This window comes from Xenopus laevis, chromosome 2S, assembly GCF_017654675.1.
Source record: "Xenopus laevis strain J_2021 chromosome 2S, Xenopus_laevis_v10.1, whole genome shotgun sequence".
NCBI lineage: Eukaryota > Metazoa > Chordata > Amphibia > Anura > Pipidae > Xenopus > Xenopus laevis.
Genome location: NC_054374.1, coordinates 98,434,227 through 98,450,659, shown reverse-complemented (window position 1 = coordinate 98,450,659; position 16,433 = coordinate 98,434,227).

Genomic DNA, 16,433 nt, shown 5'->3' with positions numbered 1-16,433 from the left:
TCATTTAAACATTAAATAAATCCAATAGGCTCGTTTTTGCTTCCAATAAGGATTAATTATATCTTAGTTGGGATCAAGTACAAGCTACTGTTTTATTATTACAGAATAATAATTGTATTATTTGGATAAAATAGTGAATTTGGAGCTTTCTGGATATCGGGTTTCCGCATAAGGGATCCTATACATGTACTGACCTAATTTCTGTCCTGCACTACAGTTCTTCTGGTTTCATGCCTGCACAATTCCTGATTCAGTCAGTATAAGTTCGGAAGCACTTACAGCTGTCATGTTTTGCCAATGAAACCCAAAAAATTCCCCAAAGCAAGGTAATTACAGATTTCCAAACCTCCTGAGTTAAACTGGCTCATGGATTTTGCTATAGTGCACTCATAGGTCATAATCATATTCACAGTGGTGTTATTGCACAGTTTTTGAAAATATAGTGTATTAGATAAAAAGTTAAAGTTTCCATTACAACATGGTAAGAAAAAAGCAGAATACAAAGAATTTGATTACATTTAGGTTAATTAGTTCATGCTAAAAATGATTACTTTGTTGCTGGGAAAAACCTCCCCACACACGTTTTATAAATGGTGCAGTGTTGCAGAAATGTAAATATGTTCACATAAACGCAATCCCTAAAACAATTGGTCCAGTTACAGTTTCTAAAGTAACACCTCTAATAGATTTATGCATGTTAGCCTCTTTTCACAGAATCTTTACGAGGCAAGAGATCTTAATTAAGATAAATGCTACCCAAAGCAATAATTATGAAAAAGTACATACTGTGAAGGGACAAACTTTACTTCAATAATTAATTAGAAATATGTACATCCTGAGTAATGAGTGCGGTAAGTCTTTATAATGTTAACTTTAATTTCTTTTATATAAAAATATTATTTCTTTAGACATTTTAAAGTAACACTAGCTTTAAACCAAGAACTAATCTGAGTAAATGGCTACATAAACATTAAAATAATAATCTTTGTATGTGGAAAGAGATTTTATTTATATTGTGGAGAACATGTAGAATTTTATCACAAACAAGGTTGCACTAGCTAGCAATTTACATTGAAATTCTCCCCATCTAAACTAATATTGTAGATTTGTTTCTGATCATTTTTTGTACATTCTTCTAGAACAGAATCACACACCATCATACATACTGTATGGACATCAGGCTAGTCTGGGAACCTGCTGTGGTGGAATACTCAGAAACCTGGAACTTTTTGTGTGTTGCCTCAACAAAGAGCAATGCATGTCAGAGAATCACTTATTCAGAAACTTGACTTCAATAAAACTCCCATAGAAGTGTTTTCTTATCTCATTTCCTCTGTAATAATAAAACAATACCTTGTATTTGATCCTAACTTACCTGCATAAATCCATTTTGGTGGCCAAACAATCCTATTAGGTTAGTTTAGGACAGTTTATGGTGAACCAAATTAAGGAAATATCCTTATTTGGAACCCCAGGACCAATCATTCCAAATAACACACATGCACTATATGTACACTATAACATAGATTTAGCAACAACAATATAATAGTCCAAGCTCTGGCTTCAATGCTAGTACCATTATATGACATGATGGTGGAAATACAATCAAGTCAGTTATGGAAATGTTAAGTTTTAGGGAACCGTTGTTATATTCAGCAGGAGGTAAGCTAACAGAAGAAGAGAGATGTTTGCCCATTCCAATACCAGGCTTTAAAACTGGTATTGGAATGGGCAAACAAAGTGAATAACTAAAATGAAGCATTCAAGAACCACATAAGAGAAAGTGAGTGGAAGAGAGAGAAGGAGATGGAACTAAAAAAAAAAGAATACAACTTTAAGATTAGAAGGTTGAATAGAGATCTGAAGTGGTCCTCAAAAGCAAAAAAATATATATATATCAAAGACAATGCATTTCTAAGCAACTTTGCAATATACATTAAGAATATTCAATGGTTTTAAAGTTATTTATAAATTGAATTGCAGTCTTAAGCACTGTTTGATTACCTCTTTATGTTTTTTGGGCCTGCCTCTTTAAGCATTGTCAGGAGGAGCCAGGTCTGTGCAATTCTTTTATTGATAAGCTGGCTTGCTTTATTGTTTCAGGGGTCAGAACCATTAGTGTAGAAAATGTAAACAGCAAGACAGATACGACTTTAAATTGCAATTGTGCTTACAACTAACTGTAAAACCTTTGAAAATGTGTAATTCATTTATAGTGGGAATTTGCTTAGAATTTTCTTAACTATTCAAAAAGAAATTTTTGGGTGGAGGACCCTTTTATTGAAGGAGTATGTAATAGAGCATACAAAAGTTACTTTTAGACTTTACATTGCTTTTGTAAGAATAGTTGCTACAGAATGCTTTAGCCAAAAGCCAGTTTGCAGGCTCAAGTACTTAGTGGAAATGTTGTTGAGCAGATATTGGTACACAAGCCTTTCCACCACTTTAAAGAGTAAGACAAATAGAGTAAAGAAACTGTATGCTAGCTAGTAATAGAAGAAGGTTACAGTAAGGAAGTGCAGGGCAAAGCATTCCTTGTTAGAGGGGAAATCAGCAAGATATTGAGCAGTGTCAATAGTAGCTGAAGAAAGGTGATGCGAGAAATTAGGATCAGTTTATGACTCCTTTAATGGCATTAAAATGATTAATAGCTTTAGGTAAAATTGCGTTAGAAAGGCTGTTTGATTTATCAACTATTGAACTGAAGAATTCAGAAGAATTCCCAGCACTTTAAGTTCAACCTTTTAACTTTTTTTTAACCTGCCTAACTGCTAGTTGATCCAGAGGAAGGGAAAAAAAACCCATCTGAAGCCTCACCAATTTGCTTTAGAGGGGGAAAAAATTCCTTCCTGACTCCAAAATGGCAATTGGACTAGTCCCTGGATCAATTTGTACTATGAGCTATCTTCCATAACCCTTTATTTCCTCACTTGCTAAAAAGCCATCCAACCCCTTCTTAAAGCTATCTATTGAATCAGGCTGTACAACTGATTCAGGGAGAGAATTCCACATCTTCATTGTTAAATACCCCTTCCAAATATGTAGACGTAACCTCTTTTCTTCTAATCGGAATGGATGACCTTGTGTCAGCTGGAAAGACCTACTGGTAAATAAAGCATTAGAGAGATTATTATATGATCCCCTTATATATTTATACATAGTTATCATACCACCCCTTAAGCTTCCTCTCCAGCATGAACATCCCCAATTTGGCCAGTCTTTCCTCATAGCTTAGATTTCACATACCTTTTACCAGTTACTTAGATGCCCTTCTCTGTACCCTCTCTAATACAATAATGTAATGTTTGAGTGATGGAGATCAAAGCTGTATAGCATATTCTAGATGGGGCCTTACCAGTGCAGTGGTCTATACAGTTGAAGAATGACCCCCTCCTCCCTTGAATCTATGCACCTTTTAATACAGCTCAAGGCCTTATTTGCCCTTAATGCTACTGACTGCAGCATCTGCAGCTTAAGATAAAACTCAGTTATGCAATCTATTATGTAGGAAGACATATTGAGCAAACAGTTTCTTATTTTACTAATATTACAATATTTGTTATTAATATTATTTTTTTACCAACATTAGTAATGTTACAATATTTTACAAATATTACAATTCTAATTTAAGGCAGCAAGTTCAAGTATGGTGCTCTAAAATGCATACAAATTTGTGCTTAACTATGCTCCTGCCATATAGGAAGGTATAGTAGTGCCACAATGGGCTATGCTATTGCGCTCTCGCTACATTAGCAGAGCCAAATTTCCAGTTTAAAAAACTGGAACGATTTTCCGTCCCTGGTAACTAGCTGCTCCCTGCCACCTGAGGCAAGGAGCAGTCCTGACAGTAGGGTACATTAATAGACCGCTACAGACATTGGCACAGTGAGTTGCACGGTCATGCCATGGATTTTGGAATGACCTATGCCTAGAATTCTGGGAAAAACTTTTACTGCAGCTAAAAATTTTCATTTCAGTCATAAATAAGTCATTACTTTGTAATTGTGGTTATTAATTAGGCTAGCACAACCTCATGTTGATGGCAAAACAATTCTATTGGGTTTGACATGTTTAGTGCTTATTTTTTCCTTTATCCAAAGAAACCAAGCATTTTGCATTATAGATAATGCCTATATAGAATATGTGCTGTTAGGCTTTGTGGCCAGAGAGGCTAAAGATAATATTTTAAAAACTATCACTATTATAGATTATGCAAAACATCACGAGGTTCCCCTGCTGGCCCTGTTGACCGATGCTGAGAAGGTGTTTGACAGGGTCAGCTGGGTTTTCTTATCCAAAACAAAACATATAGGTCTAGGCCCAAAAGCCAAACAAAGAATGATGGCACTATATAATGCCCCACAAACCCGAATTAAAATTAACGGATATCTTACGGACCCTATACGAATTAGCAATGGGACTAGGCAGGGGTGCCCTTTATCCCCATTGCTGTACGCTTTGGTTATGGAGCACCTGGCAATAGCCATTGGGAACAACCCAAATATACTGGGATAACAATACAAGGTAAACACCATAAAGTAGCATTATGTGCAGCTGATCTTTTAACATACATCACAAATCCACATACTTCTTTACCCTTATTAATGCAGAATTTAAAGAATACGGGAAATACAGCAATTTTAAGATCAATATGGTTAAATGGAAATCTGAGGCTATAAAATATCTGGGAATAAATATACCATCAGATCTTGAAAAAGTATCTCAACTCAACCACATGACTCTTCTTTCTTAAATTGTAAAAGATCTAAATTACTGGCAATTACCACATATTTCATGGTTTGGCCGGGTTAGTCTAATAAAGATGAACGTTCTGCCACGGCTTCTATATCAATTTCAGGCCATCCTGGTACAACAACCCAATCACTTTTTTAACATATTACATTCATTGTTTACTAAATTTATATGGGCAAAGAAAAACCCTAGAATAAGTAAAAATATATTAAGGACACATAAATCCAAAGGTGGTCTAGGCCTTCCTAATATAAAGGGTTATTTAAGAACTTCGGTACTGAATAGAGTTACAGATTGGGTTCATTATAAAGACCAAAAAAAAATGGATACAAATTGAGCAATCATTAATTGACAGACCCATACAAGCTCTGTGGTGGTTGGGCCCCGCTCTCAGGCCAGACAAAAGTACATTGCCAAAAATATGTAGAGAAACACTTTCACAGGCAGATCATTTTCTAAAATCTGCTCCATATCTAATTACTCGGACTGGTCCTATGACACCAATCATAGGTAATCCGAATTTCCCACAGGGTATGAGCAAGGGTGAATTTTTAGGTAGACGCTTTAATGAAAGCTGCATCTGTGGACAGGTACTGAAGGATAAACAAATGTTACCATTCGATACTATATTCCCAGGTATTCCAGTAACATTCGTGTCTCAATTGAAATTTTCTCAATTTAAACATTGGTTGGGGAATTCGGTAAATTGGCAGATTATAAATTCACCCTCTACTAACTTTGAAGACCTTTGTTTACAAACGGACCCTCTTAGGCATGGGATTTCTATACTGTATAAGTTTTCAGACCCCAAAGCAGTAAATATGCTACCTAAATACACTGAAAAATGGGAAAAGAAATTAATAGTTACATTTAATGATGAACAATGGAACGCGTGCTTTTTCCTTACTCATACATTCTCCATAGTTTGTAAATCTCAGGAAACAAACTATAAAATCATCTTTAGATGGTATAGGTGCCCTGAGCTTTTGAGTAAAATGTATCCTATGTTTCCTAATTTATGTTGGAGGTGCAAAAAAGAAACCCCCACACACGTTTGGTGGTCCTGCTTAGTTCTGAAATCTTTCTGGGAAAAAGTGTTCAAAATAATTAATATAGTTACAGGATTGGATATCCCGACAACTCCTTCTACAGGTATCCTTTCCATGCTGCCAGGAAATGTGTTTAAATACAAAAGGTCGTTAGTAGGATTTTGTTTAAGTGCCGCTAGAATTGTAATTCCCCGCCATTGGAAATCCACAACTCCTCCCACAATAAAGGAGTGGTTTGAAGAAATGGGAAATACTAGGCGTATGGAAGAGTTACTTAGTTATGTGTATGAGAAACATGAGGTATATTTAAAGACCTGGACAAGCTGGGTTGTATTTTTGGAATCTGATCAATACAAACTATTGAACTCGGACTAGAAGCTCATCTTTTATGGATATATATCATATTCTATTTGGTAAATAAGTGTTTGGTCATAATTGCATACTGTAAGGGAATCTAATAACGGCTGAGCGACTATCTTTTCTTTTTTGTTCATTATACTATCTTTATCATTTAAATCAGATATCCTCATTGATATGCTTATAATTTGGGTTTATCAACAAGATATGAACATATATCAGACACAATGGTCCATAGATCACAGCAATAAACAGGTGATACAATTTAATATGGGACATAATAACCATAATGTTAAGTAGTACTGTAATGCATTATACTGTCGATTATGTTCCGTCCCAAACGCCATATCTTTGTTGTAATATTACTCTATTTGTTGATACCTATGATTATGCTATGTTATTATATGACTGCAGAATTCTTTCAATAAAAACAGAATATATAAAAAAAATGTGCTGTTACATTTTTATTTTACTTTAAATAATCACTATAACACTCCAAAAAGAGCAATAAAATGTGTTATTTACTTGATTAATGCTTTATTATTTAAAGATTATTTTTAGCCCCCAGTGCTCTTACAAAGTTAAGCATTCTGTTCTAAAATAATAAACCTATAAAAAATATATATAAAATAAATTCAAAGCTTTAAACTATTGATATTCCTTCTATTACAAGTACTGAGAAATAGCCAAGGGAGTTTGGTAAAGAACACAAAGAGCTAAGTGAAAGGAGCTTATTGATTCATTATGACATCAACCTCTGTATTTTAAAAATCTGCTTTAAAGCAGATAGTTTTAGCCAAAAGGAGTGTACCAACCCTATCATACTATGTTCTTAGTGTGTAAAAGCACTGGATTGTGGGTGTAGATTTGCATTATGCTTTTTAGTTACTTTTTTCATCTATTGTTCTAGTACAAATTATGTACTTGTGAAGAAAGTGTAATTTGTATATTCACTGAAACTTTAAAGAATGATAAGTCTTCTATGCATTAGTGTCTTATATTGCACTTAAAGTGGACCTGTCACCCAGACACAAAATATATATTTTGATAATGAGTGCAGAGGATTATTTGTCTTTGTATGAATTTTCTGGCTGAGCAAAACTTTAAATGTTTTGCTACAGATTCCAGCCAGGATACTGCAAGGAGCTTGTATTCTCCCCATGCTTGCATGGGTTTCCTTCCAAACTCCAAAAACATACAGCCAGTTTAATTGGCTCATGATAACATTGACAATAGTTTTTGTGAATATTGTAGGGACTTTAGACTGGGACCCCATGATCCGTATAGGGGAAGCAGGGACTTGATGGGGCCTAGGAGTAGCGTCTGTCCCCGCCCCTTTTTTCATTGCAGGACTCTGATTGGCTGGAGGGTCCTGGGCTCGTGGTAAGGGCCTGAGCAGTGGTAATACCTACCATTCGGCACCGGGATGTGGAGGCAGCAGGACGCAGCATCTCGCCCTCCCTCCCTGTAGATTGCTGGGTTTTAGTCGCAGTTGGCGGAGGGTAGCTTTACAAGGACCCACAGGGGAAGTTAAAAGGGGGTATTTCATAGTGAGTGGAAGTAGCCTGGTAGGCCTGGGTCCTTATGGGAAGGTAGGCAGCCCGGTTTAGGTCTTGGGAGAAATGGAACAGGAACCTATCTTGGCAGTTGGGGTACAGCCACCCCACTCCCATTCCCCTTTCCCTCGGGTGGGGGAATAATATTATAAAGGTGAAAGGTTTGTTATACAAACGGTTGGTAAAAGGTTAAAATGTTATACATGTTAATTATTCTTATTACTGTGTTAAAATAAACAATTGCAGCCATCTCTTTCCAAACCAGTGGTGTGTGTATGTATTATTTGGGGTAGGAGGTATGTGGTTGGGGCAGAAGGGAGAGGTGCAGAACCGTCATGTACACTCCACTGGGGCAGGGAACAATGTTTAATCTCTGTAAAGCATGGCAGAAAATATTGGTGCTAAATCAATAATGATAATATAGATACACAGGGCAGTTGTCACGGCCGGCACCCAATACCAGAACAGGTGCTAAGTACCCTGGTCTCGGCTCGGCTTCACCAGTAGTGTGACCACTGTTGGGCTTCGGGAGGAGCCCTCAGCTTACTTGGGTGCCACCTGGACTTAACGAGGGGTACAAAGCGAGATGTTCTGGCTAGCAGAGGGGCACGGCAGGTAGAGAGTCTTTTGGGCCGAAGGTCACGGTACAAATGGAGCAGGCAAGAGAATCGTCAGACAAGCAGAGTCGAGGCAGGTGGATATCAGAATCGTCAGGCAGGCAAGGGTCAAACCGGGTTGTCAATCAAGGGGTTAAGCAGGAAGAGTTGTCGTAGGCAGGCAAGGGTCAGGATACAGATTTCAGAATACAAGGGTCAGGATACAGGCAAGGTCAAACACAGATAATCAGACAGACGAGATTCAGATCAGACGCACAAGGCTCAGGAAACCACTACCAACAAGTTCTATCACGGGCACTGGCTGGGGATCAGAATGGGCTTTAAATACATTCGAATTTCGCTCCAAAACGTGCGCCAATGCGCGCTGGCGTAGTCGCTCGAGCGCGCCTGTACCTTTAAGAGGCGCGCAGGCGCGCCGCGCGCGCCCTAGAGAACCAAGATGGCGCTGGAGGCCGGAACAGGAGCACGGCGGCCGTCCACGCCGCCGCACCACTAGACCACCAGGTAATTTTATTACAGCAGTTTTACTACTCTTCTATAGTGTTTATAGTTAACTGGTAACAAGTGTGTTAGTATGCTATGACTCAAAATATTCATCATCTATATTACATTTTTAATGGCTCTGAAGTTCAGTTGTATTCTGATAAAATGTAGTGACACTTAAGCATGTTATGAACCTTTAAAAATTAAGAGCATAAAGAAACAAACCTGCAGTGAACCTCATTTCATCTTCATTTTAATGGCAAAATGCCCAAGCACATCAGTTCACAGTTGAGTTTGGTAATTGGAGCTTGAGGCTGTTTTCATTCTGAGCAACATTTTCATCCCTTCCAAAGGTCCTGTTCAATGTGTTGCAAAGTAATGTGTTTCATTTTACGTCCCTAATTTTCAGCTCACGCAGTGTTTTCATACTCCGTTCTCATGTTTACTAATCTTTGATTTCTACAGCTGGCAGATTTAATAGAAATAAACATTAGCCCGAAGAAGTTCAACTGTCAATCAAATTGTGTATTACATTGCTTGCTGGGTGGTAGCAAAAAATGCCATTTAACTGTTGTAAGGAATATATTATATATTATACCCATACATATGGTTACACCAACTAACTTAAATCAAGAGTCCACTATTTAGAAAAGGATGGAATTATGTGCTCTTCAAAAAAAACAAACAAAAAAAACAAAACAAAAACTTTAATGAAGACTAGATCTGAAGGGCCTACTTCATTAAAATATTTAATGTGCTGTCAGATGTTCCATAAGTATTCCATGACCAAAGACTGTATAACTCCAAAGTGACATGTAATATACTGATATTTTAAGCATGGGATACCTTTTGCTTTTATAAACAAGGGTTAATGAGACATGTAACCCAGGAAACATCACTAGGAACAGTGATGACATCATTGAGCACCATGAGCTGGGGGGAGGAGTTGAACATGATGGAACAGTTTCCATTTTCATTACAAATTTAATATGAACAGTAAGGTGCATATTTATCAAGGGTCGAATTTCGAATAGAAAAAAACTTCAAAATTTGAATTCAAAAAGACTATCCGAAATTAAGCCAAAGGTCCGTTTTCAATCGAATAGGTCCTTATTCTGGCCAATTCGAATCGTATGAATTGAAGGAACAGCACATTAGATCAAATTTGATTGGAAGTTTTTCCCCCAAAAAACGTTGATTTTTTAAAGTCCACCAATTGATTCCAAATAGGTTCTAAGAGGTCCCCCAAAGGCTAAAATGGCAATTCGGCAGGTTTTAGATGGTGAATGGTCGAAGTCGATTTTTTAAAGAGACAATACATGATACATTTTTGGCAAATTCAAATCAAATTTGGACTATTCCCTAGTCGAAGTACACAAGAAATAGCAAGAATTTTTTGCATTCGAAAATTCACCTCAACCTTTAATAAATCTGACCCTTACGATGAAGTACAGGACAAATAACTGCTACCTCTCCTGATAGCTTTCTGCACATTCAAACCTCTGCACCCACCCCCCTAGAATTCTTTTTTTCAAGATTCTGCCTTCAATATGTGTCCATTTGTCTCTGTTTTCTAGTTGTCTGGTCTCCAAGCAGTATTTTTCTATGTTTTTACAGCACTCATTTCTACAGTCTGTCTCTTAAGCATTTAGTCTTCATCTGTATCAATAAATTGTAATACCCTCATGCGGATTATAATTTGCTTTTGTACACAACAGTCTGCTCAGCACCTGATTTACTGTTTATACTTGTTTTTGTTGACTAATAAATGCTGCTCGTGTTTTTATGTTACAGTAGTTAAAACTGGCTATTGTTCTTTTGCTTGTTTCAGTGTGACTTGTCTTTTGAGATATATGTCAGTCTTCCTGAGGGAATACTGTGTGATGTATGCTTTCTTTTTGTTTCCTATAATAATTATATTTTATTGTGAGTTATAACACAATAGATGAACACAGCAGAATAAAGTGATGACTTGAGAGGCTCTTGGGAACATATCACTAATAATCTACTGACAGATTTAAAATGATGCTGTTAGAACTGCATCAAAACTAAGAAAATGAAAAGAAAGAAAGAATTCAGCATTTTAATTAATTATTCATCTGATACTGGCAGACAATACACCACATACTGTCAACATGTTGCATCTGTCGATGTTTATACAACACTGTAATAGTATGCTTTATTTACTCAACAAATACTGAAATGAAAATCCATTTATGGATAGCCCAGGCTTTGTGGGGTACCTCTCCTTTCTTACACACACTTTTCTGTGCTTCAGTCTTTCCTGCACTGTATATCTTGTTTTTAATACCTTTTCTTTGGCACAGTGTGGGAAGATGTCATCATGATCCAATGCAATTTTTACCTGACCAGATTCCAGGAGTGAAAAAGAAAAAAAAAATTAAAAGGCTGCAAAAAGATACTGTATCATTTGGGAAATTATTATTTTGGTCCACCAGTGTGGTCAAAAGGCCTATGCTATTTAATAGCATAAACAATTAATTAACAATGCCAAACCCTTCAACCGATATATGTGTCCTACACATCACTGTTCATCATTCAGAGTGAGGCATGCTTGTTTGCTCCCCATTCTAGTCTAGGAGTGCAAAGACTTGTTTGTCTGGATGCAAAGAGCAGGGCACTATGAAAACGATTTTTAAATAAAGCCTACTTGGAATTAAAGCACTGCTTAACATACTAAAACATGCCATGATGTTACTTAAACTAGCTAATGGTTAACTGTTTGGTATAATGATGACTGTGACATTAATAACAACAATAATTATACTTTTTGGCATCTCAAAGTATGTGAAAAGCCATTTTTGTTTAGCTGAATCAGCCACCACAAGTATTAAACCACAGAGCCCCTGGAGACCTGATAACAAGGCTTTTAGAGTGTCTAGACTGCCAACGTTCACACACTGTGGGTGAAAGAAGTGAATTATTGTCAAAGTCAGAAAGTTAAATAAAATCTTTCAGCGAGTGTTTCTAAGTGCTCTGATTTATTTTTGCCTACTCCTACTATATACTCTTAGCATCACATTAAGATTGACTTGAGAAAAACCTCTAAACATAATGTTAATGATATTGGCACTTGAAAATAGCAATGTTGGGGAATAATTTACACAGTGGAATAGTGTGTGTCAGCTTGTGTTTAGAAGTCTTTTACAAAGAATGATGCTACATATACATTTCACTTTGTGTGCACTTCGTCTGATATTTCCCTAGCCAACTAAGCATCAAATAACAGTTTATTTAGAGACAATACTGCTAGTAAAACCCACAGACACACTAACGTATCATCAGTACTGGCTAAAAGATGGGGTTCCTTTTGAATAAGATAACATTATGAATATACAGTATATCCGTAAAATGTATTTTAAAACTAATATTACACTCAAGATTCAGCATTAGTCTTGACTGTCACTTAATTAACTATATAACATTTTATTACTCTTAGCAAAACTATTTGCATTTTCTCTTACATTTGACTGTCAGTGCCTTCACAAGAACTATCCAAAAAAACTGATCAATCTCAAAAACTTTTATCATACTTTAAATGTGTCTGATGTATCAAGTAAGACACATAATGATTGGTTGTTGCAATCTTTATTACTGCCTACTTTTTTTGTTGAGTTATCTTCTTTCAAAATAATGTAACCACATCTATGCTAGGCTAGACCTTGTCCAGCTAGGAAACAGGTAGAGCACCGGTTACATTTGACCCTCTTTCAACAGGATGGGCCTTTGCTACTTGAAAGGGTGAAGGAATGGTGTTTTGCAACTACAGTACACCTCACTTGTGCTATGTGACTACATAACAAAATTGGATGCCAGAAGGTTATTAAACAAAACAAACAGCAACAGGCTTTATTCTCTTAAAGTGCAAATCAGGTTTTTGATACAATCCACTGAGGTTTATCACATACATGTCAGGTAATAATACAGCATTTCAGAGCTAGCACCTTGTGACATCCCTGTGGAGATAGCGTACCACATAGGATAGATACACCCTCAGGATCTCTGTACCGTGACCTAGATCCCCACATGAAGCCTCTACCTCACTTTCATAGAAAGTGCTTTACAGAGAACTATCCTGTCCTGACTACACCTCATTCACAGGGTCCCTGTATCCCCAACTTCACCAAGGCCTTCTCTTTACTGGGGTCTGCACTCCAGGCTCCTGGTAAATCCACTGCCTAATGGAGTAGCAGGGGGAAGAGGAAGCCCCACCCTCTGCCCAGCATTATACTAAAGTGTGTTAGGAACTTCTGATCAGCCTCTGGGCCAATTATACACTGTACACATTATGCTAATACACAAAAGTAGATACATGGGCTTTTGCCCAGCAACCAAAGAACAAGGAAGTGTAGGCATTCAAAGCCATAGGGGATCATTAACCCTATGGGTCCCTACAATAACTTAAAGGGATACTGCCATGGGAAAAAATGTTTTCTTCAAAATGCACCAGCTGCCGCCAGTCATGTGACTTGTGCTCTGTTAAACTTTTAATTACTCTTTACTGCAAGTTGGAGTGATACCCCCCCAGCAGCAGAACAATGGGAAGGTAACCAGATAGTAGCTCCCTAATACAAAATAACAGCTACCTGGTAGATCGAAGAACAACACTCAATAGTAAAAATCCAGGTCCCACTGAGACACATTCAGTTACATTGAGTAGGAGAAACAACAGCCTGCTATAATGCAGTTCCATCCTAAAGTGCTGGCTCTTTCTGAAAGCACATGACCAGGCAAAAGGCTGCTGATTCAGGAATGAAGCTTTATATTGTAGAGTGAATTATTTGCAGTGTAAACAGTGTAATTTAGAAATAAAAACTACAACTTAACTACATCTTAAAAATTATGACAGAATCACTTTAAGGCTACTCTTGTATATAAAGTCTATAAGCTGGTGTAATTCCTGGTTCATACTCGAACAACTGTATTTTAGAAAGTCCATGGGGAACATTACATTTACAGCTATTTTTGATTTTAACAATGCAATTTTTAAACCAGGTGGGTGGTCACATACTTCCTTTTTAGATTATTGTGTAGGCAAAGGAAGGCTAGTTAAAGACACCTTTGATAATATACAGTAAGCAGTATCTTGACAAATATTCACATAATATCATCTTTTTGGTAACTAACTTTTCTGTGGGATCCACTGTTCAAACGGAGTTTAGTCTAGCCCATCATGAATATTGCCATTCCAGAATTGGCATGCTCTGGCTGTTCATCAAAGATATAAACCAATTCAAAATTCTTGAATAAAAATGCATTAATTTTGCTCATTGGTTGACAATGCAATATATATTGAAACATCAGTATCTACATCCATTCAGGTCACACACACCTCATATTGTGCTCCTTTTCTATATTTAGATAGTGATCACTTTTCACTATGGTATCAGCCCCTGTTGATTTTTAATGTAATATTTTTGTATGTATAGTATATATATATTTTATTTCTCTTTTGGGTATTCCAGCGCCCTCCCACACTCCAAAATACAAAAATGGGCCTTCTATGTATAGTTGTGATAAGAATCTTAGACTGGAAACTTGGCTGGGACAGTGACTGAAGTGAATGATGTGTAATCTTGTTTTTAAGCCCTGCAGAATAATATGCAGAATAATATGTCAGCACTATATAAATAAAAAATATGAATACAAACGAGATGAAGCTATACGTTATCATTAGTAAGGGCAAGTAATGTTTTGTATTTGCGTCCCCTTACTTAGGAAATAATATTAATATTAACAATTATATCAGAATAACTAAAATAATAATATCATCTAGCATAACTGATTAGTTACTCTCCTACTCACCTTCTATTGGATTGACTGGGATGATCAGTGTACACATGGTCAGTGACCTGGATGACCAATGTTCCAGACAAATAAAATCCTTGGGGATCTGATTTGCCTGCCTGCTATATAATAGAGAATGGCAAATGGAACTAAAACTAAAACAATAATACACTAAGCTAATCACTGCAAATCTCTTTCCTGAAATATCAAAAAAGATAAATGTCAAAAGAAATGAATTGTATAATATATAACTTGTTATCTGGTATAGCATATGATGATAACATTTGAACTTCAGCATTCTGACTATTTCCAGTTATAGCTTTGAAACGAATATCAAGAATGTAGAACAAAAACATGATGATTTATTTATAGCAAGGCATTAAAGTTGAATGATGCCCTTCAAGTAGTAAAATTATTCAACATACACAAAGAAAATCTCTTAACGTTCCAAAAATTTCTAATAATGTATTTTTGAATCTGAAAAAGAACTACTGTAGATATACTGTGACCTCACTTGAGGTCAAATTTATTTAAAGTAGGGTCACACAACATTGCCTTAATCTTAAAATCTTGTTTTCTTATTGTTTTCCAACAAGGGATTATACAGTTCTGCATTTACTAATCCTAATTAATCAATGCATAGTTAATGTGTGAATCAGGCAACTAGTTAATAATACATAAGCAATCAGCAATGTTTTCATTAAGATAAGTGATTGGGTACTATGAAATGACACCAAATATGCCCCCATAGTAACTTGAGTTTCATTATTTCTATATACCAGTCTCAGGCCTATAGATGTCTAATGTATCAATGAAAATTGATCTGTGTCAGCAATTGTTGTGTTGATCCCTATTATGTGTGATCAATAGTCCATTTCAGTCATTAGTTCAACCCTTCCTTTTTGCTTGTCTGGAATATGACAGAATAGGAGACCATCCAATTACAACTACAGCAAGAAAGAGCAATAGTAGTTTCCAGTCATTGCAAAGTCAGCAAAGTTTAGCCAGTGAATATGATAGTTGCTAAAAACACTAAACAAGGTTCACTATTTTCCACAGACCTTAATTGTAAAAAAACATATGTTGTAAACTTCCCAAATATAATTTCTGCTATTCAAAAATATTCCTAATATTCCAGTAAATTCTACATACTGTACTTCAACTCTTTATCTGCATGTCAAACTACACACTGCCTCAGGATAATATATAGTAAGAAACACTAGCACTTACTGTATTGCAGGATTCAGATGAATCCATAATGTTTCTGTCTAATTTAATGGGGTGGTTTATCTTTAATTAAGTTATCTTTTGAAATGTTTGCCTAATATTTTTTTTACCTTTTCCATCTTTTAAATAGGGGTCACTAACCCAAACATTTAAAAAAAATGCTATGTGAAGCTACAATTTTATTGTTTTTGCAACTTTTTATTACTCACATTTCTTTTCAGGTCCTCTCATATTCATATTCCAGTCTCTCATTCAAATCAAAGTCTGTTTCCAAACTGGATAGCTGCTGCAGAAAAGGCAAAATAACCACAGACCACAAATAATAAAACATGAAAACAAACTGCCAGTTGTCTCAGAATATCGATCTCTATATCATGCTAAAAATTGTAATTAATTTAACAAAAACGTCATAAGAAATTAAAGATTCGCCGCATACCTAATTCTAGAAAGTAATGTCAACTTGTTTAAAAGGAAAGAAGTTTTGCTTCTTTAATAACTGTTCAATCACCCCACAAGAAACATTGTGTACATGGAAAAGAGAATCCACATGCAGCACACATTTTTATAACTTACTTCTAGGTCAA